The sequence below is a fragment of the Salmo salar genome, chromosome 06, assembly GCF_965601325.2.
Source record: "Salmo salar chromosome 06, fSalSal1, whole genome shotgun sequence".
NCBI lineage: Eukaryota > Metazoa > Chordata > Actinopteri > Salmoniformes > Salmonidae > Salmo > Salmo salar.
In genome coordinates, this window is record NC_138296.1 from 33,188,634 (window position 1) to 33,201,024 (window position 12,391).

Sequence of the window (12,391 nt, forward strand, 5' to 3'; positions counted from 1 at the left end):
GGATCCATTGTTTTTGTTAATGGAAGCTAAAGTAAACTTTTCCTGCACTAAACACTAGGACCAAACACGAAAACTTTGGATTTATTAAATCCCTCAGGAAAAGGGGTGCAAATTCATTAATACATACTCATTTAACAATATTCATTGTTAAACTATTTGTTAAAACTCACTGAGCTGCTGAAACCACTTCTATAATTTTTCTGGGGATTCTTGGCCAGTATTCAAATAACAACAATAGTGGAGATTTTAATGGATCTCTATTATTACCCCTTGAATAATACCCCAAGTCAGATACTATGTGCAGTACTGTGTGTGAGAAGGAAGGCAAAGGTTAATGGTTAGCAACATTGCAGTCAACACCAGACTGCGACACATTCAGAAAGCTGCACTTTACCCACCTGCTTCTTCTGTGCTGAACTTGCAGTTTGCACTTGAATGCTAATGGTAATCGAGGTATTGGATGTGCTCCAATATGTTGGAAGGAAATTACTGACAGCTGCTATGTATTAAGGCCTCCAATGTGTGCTCTGTGTCTCTGCCTACACCTTTGGATGTTGTATTGCGGAGTGTTCCTTCTTCCACTTACTTTTTAAACTTTTTTTTGTGTGTGATTCAGATGTACATTATCTCTCGGTCTCCAAACAGCTTGAAGAACTCAGATCCTGTCAACATATTTTCTTTGTTCTTCAGTCTTTTCTTTAGCTCTTTCCTTTCATCCTGGATCCTGTTCCCTGTGTCTCCGTGTAATGATTCGCTTTTGGAAGGATACAGTTCCGATCTTAAGAAAAGAAAATGTAAGGCCACTTATTCATACTATGACAAATAATGTACCCCGCAAGTTGTTAACTCGGCTAACCAGAGTAAGTTCTGGATCCGGAGGAGTCCAGGTCTCATTCTGTAGAATGAAGGGATCATCAACAGTACAGACTGAGAGCTCCCACATTTCAGAGAGCACTCCTCAGAGGAATCAAACTGCGGCCAGTCAAGATGCTCATATTACTCTTCCTTTGACAGTTTGTCCATAAGATAATATACACTGTATGGTAGACAGTGAACAAGCACTGACACTTTGCTTGTGTAAACCAGAGATGGGCATTTCCATTTAAAAAGCACTATGAGCACTAATGTGAAGTTCATAGGAGCACATCAAATTAGGTGTCATATGAAAGCTAAGAGTCTATATTTTTGAGAAATTAAGGCTTACAGTGCTTTGAGAAAGTATTCACATCCCTTGACTTTTTCCACATTTTGTTGTGTTACAGCCTGGATTTCAAATGGATTAAATGGAGACGTTGTGTCACTGCCCTACACACAATACCCCATAATGTCAAAGTGGAATTATGTTTTTAGAAATGTTTACAAATTCATTAAAAATGAAAAGCTGAAATGTCTAGAGTCAATAAGTATTCAACCCCTTTGTTATGGCTAGCCTAAATAAATTCAGGAGTAAGAATTTGCTTCACAAGTCACATAATAAGTTGAATGGACTCACTCTGTGTTCAATAATAGTGTTTAACATTCTTTTTAAATTTTTTTAATTATTTATTTCACCTTTATTTAACCAGGTAAGCCAGTTGAGAACAAGTTCTCATTTACAACTGCGACCTGGCCAAGATAAAGCAAAGCAGTGCGACACAAACAACAACACAGAGTTACACACGGAATAAACAAACGTACAGTCAATAACACAATAGGGGGGAAAAAAATCTATATACAGTGTGTGCAAATGAGGTAGGATTTTTTTATTTTATTTCACCTTTATTTAACCAGGTAGGCAAGTTGAGAACAAGTTCTCATTTACAATTGCGACCTGGCCAAGATAAAGCAAAGCAGTTCGACAACATACAAAAACACAGAGTTACTCATGGAGTAAAACAACATACAATCAATGATACAGTAGACAAAAATAAGACTATATACAATGTGAGCAAATGATGTGAGATAAGGGAGGTAAAGGCAAAAAAGGCCATGGTGGCAAAGTAAATAAAGTATAGCAAGTAAAACACTGGAATGGTAGAATTATAATTTGAAGAAAGTTCAAAGTTAAAATATAAATAATATGGTGCAAAGGAGCAAAATAATAAATTAAATAAATAAATACAGTAGGGGAAGAGGTAGTAGTTTGGGCTAAATTATAGATGGGCTATGTACAGGTGCAGTGATCTGGGAGCTGCTCTGATAGCTGGTGCTTAAAGCTAGTGAGGGAGATAAGTGTTTCCAGTTTCAGAGATTTTTGTAGTTTGTTCCAGTCATTGGCAGCAGAGAACTGGAAGGAGAGACGACCAAAGGAGGAGTTGGCTTTAGGGGTGACCAGAGAGATATACCTGCTGGAGCGCGTGCTACAGGTGGGTGCTGCTATGGTGACCAGTGAGCGGAGATAAGGGGGGACTTTACCTAGCAGGGTCTTGTAGATGACCTGGAGCCAATGTGTTTGGCGACGATTATGAAGCGAAGGCCAGCCAACGAGAGCGTACAGGTCGCAGTGGTGGGTAGTATATGGGGCTTTGGTGACAAAACGGATGGCACTGTGATAGACTGCATCCAGCTTGTTGAGTAGGGTATTGGAGGCTATTTTGTAAATGACATCGCCGAAGTCGAGGATTGGTAGGATGGTCAGTTTTACGAGGGTATGTTTGGCAGCATGAGTGAAGGATGCTTTGTTGCGAAATAGGAAGCCAATTCTAGATTTAACTTTGGATTGGAGATGATTGATGTGAGTCTGGAAGGAGAGTTTACAGTCTAACCAGACACCTAGGTATTTGTAGTTATCCACAAAGTCAGAACCGTCCAGAGAAGTGATTCTGGACAGGCGGGCAGGTGCAGGCAGCGATCGGTTGAAGAGCATGCATTTAGTTTTACTTGTATTTAGGAGCAGTTGGAGACCACGGAAGGAGAATTGTATGGCATTGAAGCTCGTCTGGAGGGTTGTTAACACAGTGTCCAAAGAAGGGCCAGAAGTATACAGAATGGTGTCGTCTGCGTAGATGTGGATCAGAGATTCACCAGCAGCAAGAGCGACATCATTGATGTATACAGAGAAAAGAGTTGGCCCAAGAATTGAACCCTGTGGTACCCCTATAGAGACTGCCAGAGGTCTGGACAGCAGGCCCTCCGATTTGACACACTGAACTCTATCAGAGAAGTAGTTGGTGAACCAGGCGACGCAATCGTTTGAGAAACCAAGGCTACTGAGTCTGCCGATGAGGATGTGGTGATTAACAAAAGCTTTGGCCAGGTCAATGAATACGGCAGCACAGTATTGTTTCTTATCGATGGCGGTTACGATGTCGTTTAGGACCTTGAGCGTGGCTGAGGTGCACCCATGACCAGCTCTGAAACCAGATTGCATAGCGGAGAGGGTGCGGTGGGATTCGAAATGGTCGGTAATCTGTTTGTTGACTTGGCTTTCGAAGACCTTAGAAAGGCAGGGTAGGATGGATATAGGTCTGTAGCAATTTGGGTCAAGAGTGTCGCCTCCTTTGAAGAGGGGGATGACAGCAACTGCTTTCCAATCTATGGGAATCTCAGACGACACGAAAGAGAGGTTGAACAGGCTAGTAATAGGGGTTGCAATAATTTCGGCAGATAATTTTAGAAAGAAAGGGTCCAGATTGTCAAGCCCAGCTGATTTGTAGGGGTCCAGATTTTGCAGCTCTTTCAGAACATCAGCTGAATGGATTTGGGAGAAGGAGAAATGGGGGAGGCTTGGGCGAGTAGCTGTGGGGGGTGCAGTGCTGTTGAATGCAGTAGGGGTAGTTAGGTGGAAAGCATGGCCAGCCGTAGAAAAATGCTTATTGAAATTCTCAATTATAGTGGGCTTATCGGTGGTGACAGAGTTTCCTATCCTCAGTGCAGTGGGCAGTTGGGAGGAGGTGTTCTTATTCTCCATGGACTTTACAGTGTCCCAGAACTTTTTAGAGTTTGAGTTGCAGGAAGCAAATTTCTGTTTGAAAAGCTAGCCTTGGCATTTCTAACTGCCTGTGTGTATTGGTTTCTAACTTCTCTGAATAGTTGCATATCGCGGGGGCAGTTCGATGCTAATGCAGAACGCCACAGGATATTTTTGTGGGAGATAAGGGAGATAAGGCAATAAATGGGCCATGGTGGCGAAGTAATTACAATTTAGCAATTAAACACTGGAGTGATAGATGTGCAGAGAATGAATGGGCAAGTATAGATACTGGGGTGCAAAGGAGCAAAAAATAAATAAATAACAATATGGGGATGAGGTAGTTGGATGGGCTATTGACAGATGGGCTATGTACAGATGCAGTGATCTGTGAGCTGCTCTGACAGCTGATGCTTAAAGTTAGAGAGGGAGATATGAGTTCCAGCTTCAGTGATTTTTGCAATTCGTTTCAGTCATTGACAGCAGAGAACTGGAAGGAAAGGCGGCCAACAGAGGAATAGGCTTTGGGGGTGACCAGTGAAATATACCTGCTGGAGCGTGTGCTACGGGTGGGTGCTGCTATGGTGACCAGTGAGCTGAGATAAGGCAGAGCTTTACCTAGCAAAGACTTATAGATGACCTGGAGCCAGTGGGTTTGGCGACAAATATGAAGCGAGGGCCAGCCAACGCGAGCATACAGGTCGCAGTGGTGGGTAGTATATGGGGCTTTGGTGACAAAACAGATGGCACTGTGATAGACTGCATCCAATTTGCTGAGTAGAGTGTTGGAGGTTATTTTATAAATGACATCGCCGAAGTCAAGGATTGGTAGGATAGTCAGTTTTACGAGGGTATGTTTGGCAGCATGAGTGAAGGATGCTTTGTTGCGAAATAGGAAGCTGATTCTAGATTTGATTTTGGATTGGAGATGCTTAATGTGAGTCTGGAAGGAGAGTTTACAGTCTAACCAGACACCTAGGTATGATTACCTCATCTCTGTACCCCACACATACAATTATCTGTAAGGTCCTTCAGTCGTGCATTGAATTTCAAACAGATTGAAATGTTCTCTCTCTCTCTCTCTCTCTCTCTCTCTCTCTCTCTTCAGTTAATGTCACCTCTCCCGGCTGTTACTGACACCTACCCACAAGCCCCCTCTCTTTCCATTTCCTGTAACCATCCCTCTCACCACTGAGCAGCAACCGATACCGGACGTCCATGGACATTGAAAAGTAGTTGAAATTTGGTCGGTCCAGATCTGAACCAATCACTGTTTCACAAGTTTTGATAGCACAGTACACTACAGTACAGTAGAGCATAGTAGAGCACATTACACTCTCAGAAAAAAATGCTATATAGAACCTAAAAGGGTTATTTGGCTGTCCCAATAGGAGAACCCTTTGAAGAACCCTTTTTGGATCCAGGTAGAAGCATTTTGGGTTCCATGGAGAACCCTTTCCAAAGATAACCAAAAATGGTTATCCTATGGGGACAGGTGAAGAACCCTTTGGAACCCTTTTTTCTAAGAGTGTACAGTACAGTAAAGAAAAGTAGAGTCGAGTATAGGTCAGTACAGTACAGTAGAGCACACTAAAGTAGAGTAGAGTATAATTTTCTGTATGATACTGTACTATAATGTACCATACTATAATGCACTGTACTAAAATGTACTGTACTGTACTGAACTATACCCTACTCTACGTTACTCTACTGCTGTACACAGTACTGTGCTGTACTAAACTGTACTGAACTATACCCTACTCTACTTTACTGCTGTACACAGTACTGTACTGTACTGTACTAAACTGTACTGAACTGTACCCTACTCTACTTTACTCTACTGCTGTACACAGTACTGTGCTGTGCTGTACTCTGGGCGGGACAATCTTATTTGAGGGCGGAGTGCACTAGAATAATAGCCAGTATGTAGAATAATACCCAAACATGCAAAGGAGGATATTACATTTTTCTACCTTTGTGTACAAATTCAGGATGCATCACCATGGAGAGAATGAAATCCATAATTATAATACAGTACAGATCAATGGGTGTTAAACACTTCAATCTGTTACCGTCATTCTGTTATCGGGTGTTAAACCACTTCACTTACTGTAGTTCAATACCCTGTACAAGTGACCCATTCCTACATCATACCTCTGTGTTCATGTCCCTGGTCTTTTGAATGGGCTTGACGATTATATCATCAAATTCATGAAAACGTGGTCATATAAAATATAGAAAAAAATTATATTTGTGTTTATGGATGAAATTTCACTAAATAACATTGTGCTTCTTTCTTGTCCATTGAAAACCATTAAAAAAGCCTACAAAAGCCCGTCTCTTGCATAGCGTTGAACCAAAATAGATTTTTTTCAAACTCAAGATGTCATATCATAGCTGACACTCCACTCTTTCTGCAGACATCTTTGAATCTTAATTTGGAGTCACAGATTTTATCGTCATTCTGCAACCAAATTTGACATCTGCACTGTTCTTCGAGTAAATGTGTTTTTGTAAAATTTTCTGTGGAAGTTGTTGACAGTAGTCCTTGTGCACGGAGTTTTAACTTTGCAATCAATAGTTTTTGTTTGGCATACTTTAAAGTGAAAAATCTGAGTCTCAGTGTCATTCTGTTACAGGGGAATTGCCTGTATCAGTGTGTTTTGATTGTTATCCTTCACCCAATGAGAGTAGATCAATACCACTATGGTCCCATGCTGCATTGCTTACTGCTCTCACATGGTAATTGAGGCTAACCCTGGGGTCCATGCCTTCCAATCGTTTCCTCATATAAAACAACTGAAGGTCTGTTGACGAATCAGCGGCATGTCTCTGCCAAATATGATTTCCGTGTGTCAACCTACATTTTTATTTGAGGAGAAATACAATGTGTAGTGAGTGTTACAATGTGTAGTGAGTGTTACAATGTGTAGTGAGTGTTACAATGTGTAGTGAGCTCTGCATGCTGTTTCATTGTGAGACCGGCGGGACAGATTTCGTCATTGCTGCTTGTCATCTTTGCAGAAATGACCTTTTGGAAAAGCGAGTTTGGAAATAAATGGGATTGAAAATATTTTATTGAAGTACTTCAGCAGTGGATTGAGTTAAGAGCTGGCCTATACTCCCAGGAGTATATAGTAAAGCACAGAAACTCCATCTATGTTAAGAAATATGATGATTACTATTAGGCTACGTTAAGACATTTTGCCATGGGTAAATATTATGACTTTGGTTGTTATGGATTGTTTGCACTTGTTTTGGATAACGAACACAGTCAATCAAACAGACAGCCTTTCCATAGCCACAAAATCTTTATTTTTACATTTTACTTTTACACCACTTAGCAGATGGTCTCATCCAGAGCAACTTTTTATTTTATTAATCCAATTACATTTAGGGATTGGCTTCTGCTGATGCACAAAACACAGCAACTTCAAGAATAACAATCAAGAAAAGAGCCACCAGGCAGAGTACAAAATCCACACCTCATCTGCCAGAACAGTCCCTTCTCCCACACCTCATCTGCCAGAACAGTCCCTTCTCCCACACCTCATCTGTCAGAACAGTCCCTTCTCCCACACCTCATCTGCCAGAACAGTCCCTTCTCCCACACCTCATCTGCCAGAACAGTCCCTTCTCCCACACCTCATCTGCCAGAACAGTCCCTTCTCCCACACCTCATCTGCCAGAACAGTCCCTTCTCCCACACCTCATCTGCCAGAACAGTCCCTTCTCCCACACCTCATCTGCCAGAACAGTCCCTTCTCCCACACCTCATCTGCCAGAACAGTCCCTTCTCCCACACCTCATCTGCCAGAACAGTCCCTTCTCCCACACCTCATCTGCCAGAACAGTCCCTTCTCCCACACCTCATCTGCCAGAACAGTCCCTTCTCCCACACCTCATCTGCCAGAACAGTCCCTTCTCCCACACCTCATCTGCCAGAACAGTCCCTTCTCCCACACCTCATCTGCCAGAACAGTCCCTTCTCCCACACCTCATCTGCCAGAACAGTCCCTTCTCCCACACCTCATCTGCCAGAACAGTCCCTTCTCCCACACCTCATCTGCCAGAACAGTCCCTTCTCCCACACCTCATCTGCCAGAACAGTCCCTTCTCCCACACCTCATCTGCCAGAACAGTCCCTTCTCCCACACCTCATCTGCCAGAACAGTCCCTTCTCCCACACCTCATCTGCCAGAACAGTCCCTTCTCCCACACCTCATCTGCCAGAACAGTCCCTTCTCCCACACCTCATCTGCCAGAACAGTCCCTTCTCCCACACCTCATCTGCCAGAACAGTCCCTTCTCCCACACCTCATCTGCCAGAACAGTCCCTTCTCCCACACCTCATCTGCCAGAACAGTCCCTTCTCCCACAAACCATCAGCAAACCATTTACTTGTTATCCCCCAGCTGTCTCTTTGAGCAATGCTTAAAATGTCAGATTGCATTGGCACAATGAGATGCTTGAGACATCATCAAAAGAAGAGGCACAATAACACTGATGGTATTTTGGCATGGCCCATTGGAACGCAATGGCCACGCAACAGGATGATCCTCTACAGATAGTTAGCTGAGAACATGTTAATGCATGTGTGTTGCCCTTGGATTGAGAGATTTAATCCCAAACCAAATGGCACATCTGCCTATTCTCTGACTTTCAGTGCTCTGTTGTGTTCTTAGCCTTGCATAAAGATACCACCCGTCGACCAATCAGGTGGTCAGCTGCTTGCCTCTCCTCCGTCAACAAAAAGCACTGCGCTGATTATTACGGAGGAAAGATCACACAAACAGTGGGAAACAAAAATCACATATGATAGAATAATCCCGTACACAACTGAAGCACGAGTAAACAAGTGTATATTTTACAGGAAAGTGGCAATTACACAACACTTCACAGCATGCTGCTTGTCACAAGTCTGCACAGCGGAACTGCAAGCATGGCATTAGTGAAACAATTCCCTTTTCATGATGTTTTCACACTTCTTAATGCAGCTGTGTGAGAGAGAGTGTGTGTGTGGGAGTGTGGCAGAGGAAATTGATTTATCATAGATCAGATAGCATTGTTCAAGTGAGTTAACTGCGTTCTACAATACAGTGCTGTTTGCATCATTGAATGCAGTGAAAGGGGCACAAGAGTCAACAATGTTGGTGGAGTGTAACAATATAGAGGCACTTTATGTGTTGGTCAGTGTGGTTTCACCTAATGCCTTCCACTCCACTGGGCAAATTGGTTTATGAGGGTTTGTGGCTTTGTGATAACTCTGGTGTAACGGTCTAATAATGCATATTTTGTGTGCACCTACAGTACCAGTTTCTTTTTCATGGCTTGGTGTGTGTGCATGATTTACAGTAGTCTTTTCCCCTGATGAACTAAACCTCTAAAGAGAACATCTACTATTTTTACATTCTGCGCTCCTTTTGTTGTCCAAGTAAATATCTATGATAAAACAAATATATTTATTACACATTTAGTCATATGAATCACCTAGATGTCAGATATTGTAGATACCATCCCTACAATGTCGTGATTTCAGCCATTCATGCTCATATTTTATCTGTCTATATTCTCATATCCTCTGTCTGTTCAACCTCAATGCCTCCAATGTGGCTCCGCTGTCATAGCTGCCAGATAACATTCAAAAGAAAAGGAAAAAGTCATTCTTAAAAGAAACAATCAGTGTATAGGAACTCTGATGTTCCTTGACCTTTCAAATGGCATACTATATAGGCTGAGTTACAGAAACCAGAGGGTCAAGTGCTGAACAACAACACAACAACAATCAGATATGTGCAACCTTGGTATGCCCTCAAGCAAATTGAACACTCTCACCATATATTCCACCTTGATATTCAGTAATATGAGACACTGTCACAAGATATTCCACCTTGATATTCAGTAATACGAGACACTGTCACCATATATTCCACCTTGATATTCAGTAACATGAGACACTGTCACCATATATTCCACCTTGATATTCAGTAACATGAGACACTGTCACCATATATTCCACCTTGATATTCAGTAACATGAGACACTGTCACCGGATGCCAAGTTGCCAACTCTTTCCAGAGCCCTTTTCTTCCCCCATATAGCAGCAGTACAAACACAACCACAGCATGGAATAGAAGCTACACAAGGTGCCTTCTTTTTCTTCTGTCCTCTGTTCCTCCAGCTTAGGTGTAGCGAGATGAATGACTAGGATATAAAAGTGACGCTACATTCATCTATATATAAATGATTGTCACATTGTGCAGGAAAAATGTAATAAAATTACAATCAGATATGTCAGGAAAAATGGGTTAACTGCTTTGTTCAGGGGTAGAACAACAGATTTGTACCTTGTCAGCTCAGGGATTTGATCTTGCAACCTTTTGGTTACTAGTCCAATGCTCTAACCACTAGGCTACGCTGCCACCCCATTGATCAGGAATGTAACAATAAATTATGAAAGGTGCTATGGCCTTGCAGAGAGCTTCTCTTCTCTATATGTGTATAGCGCTGTACATTTAAATAAAGCCACACTTTAGTGTGGCTCATTCCATAGACATTACATGAATGCTACAAAATATTAATGCAAGTTCCATCAGGTAACTGACTTCAGAGCCAGTTATTTTACATTATAGGTAGCTTATCTCCAGTGAGATGTTCTTCTCCACTGGCTCCTCTGGCAGTGGTTTGACACTCCCATTTGTGTGTCCATTATGCAGGGATGCTGGAGGCCCCAAGCTTGGGCCTTTCCCACCAATGTCACCAGCTTTGGCTTTCCTTTCTGGGGATGCTTCATGCTCAGATGCCCCTGGAGCTGGCGCCTTGAGGTGTTAACAGGGCCTGGGAACTCTCAGGATGTCCGTTCCCATTCTGGGCGATCCTACAGATCTCCGTCATTTCTGTGACGTCCTCCCTGTCTTCATCATCCTCTTCCTCATCTCGTACGACTCTCCTTAAGCTCTCTCGGGGCTTCAGCACCCTCCCTCTCTCCTCCTGCTGGTGCTGCTGGCGCTCTGTCAGGTCGTGGCTCTCCACCTTGCGTGAGGAGCGACACAGGGCCTTGCGGAAGCCCCGCTTAAAGTTTTCTGACAGGAAGCCGTAGACGATGGGGTTGGCGCAGCTGTTGGCGTAGCCCATTACCACAACAAAGTAGTAGAGGCCCTGGTACTCTGATGGCAGAGACACCAGCAGGTTGAGGATGTTGAGGGCGTAGAAGGGCAACCAGCAGAAGACGAACACGGCCACCACAATCACCACCATGCGCGTTACCTTGCGCTCCGACTTCCTGCGCTTGGTGGACGTGGCGTGGACCTTCTTGCCAGAGCTGCGGATCTTGAAAACAATGAGCAGGTAGCAGAGGCAGATGATGAGGAGTGGGCAGAAGAAACCCACTGTAGACGTGTAGATGATAAAAGCCGCCCGCCAAATGTTGGCCGGCCGAGGCCAGGAGATATTGCAGGTGCCGCCCGTCTTGTGGACGTTGGCGAAGATTACCACAGGCAGGACCACCAGGAAGGAGATGGCCCACACTGTGCCATTGACCACCTTGGCCACCTGGGGCCGCCGCCACTTGGAGGAGCATATGGGATGGACCACTGCCAGGTAGCGGTCAATGCTCATTACGGTCAGGCAGAAGATGGAGGTGAACTGGTTGATGGAGTCCACGGTCATGACCAGGCGGCACATAAAGGAGCCAAAGGGCCAAAACTGGAGGGTGTTCTGGACAGCCAGGAAGGGCAGGCCCAGCATGAAGAGCTCATCAGCGATGGCCAGGTTCAGGATATAGATGTTAGTCACAGACTCCGTCTTGGAGTAGTGCAGCACAATGTGTATAACCAGGCTGTTGCCGCCCAGGCCGATGACACAGACGATGATGTAGATGAGTGGGATGAGGACCCCTGCTACACTGGGTCCTAATGGCATCTCTGGAATGTTGGTGGAGTTGATACAGTTGAAGAGGGTGTCATTGAGGAGGGTGTCATTGAGGAGGGTGTCGTTGCATAGTAGCAAAGACAGGGGGAGGTCGGGGTAAGGGCTGGGGACTGTGCTGTTCTCCCACATGTCCTCTGCCATCTCTGAGGGGGCGGTGAGCAGAAGTCCAGGCAGGAGAGATGGAGGAGCAGGGGGATGTCTGTCTGTCTCTCTCAACTCCCACCCATCTGTCCTGTGGAGAGACCAGAAAGACTTATTAAACTGAGGAGATCTTTCATATCTCATGTTTTATTGAGAAGCATCTGCAGCTCAATGGAGAGAAGGAGAGACACAAATTAAAAGGGACCTTAAAAGGGATGTGACAGACTTGACAGTGGCTTTATGTCTTTTATGCCTCTTATGGGCTCTTTCAGGGCCAAGGCACAATAGTAGCCAGACAATACGTCATTGAGGGTTTTCCAAACGGCTTTAATTGTGTTCTTGCACTTCATTCAGGTGAAAGCCTTGTTTGGTAAATTCCCAGAAGCATGAGGTACATGAGAGAAGAAGACGTCAGTGTCTGGCTGTGTGAAA

At 43.9% G+C, this 12,391-nt stretch overlaps 1 pseudogene; it reads right to left on the reverse strand.

Annotated features, from left to right (window-relative positions):
• Positions 1-7,164: 7,164 nt before the first annotated feature.
• On the reverse strand, positions 7,165-12,044 carry LOC106601464 (somatostatin receptor type 5-like; annotated as a pseudogene).
• Between the last annotated feature and the right edge of the window lie 347 nt (positions 12,045-12,391).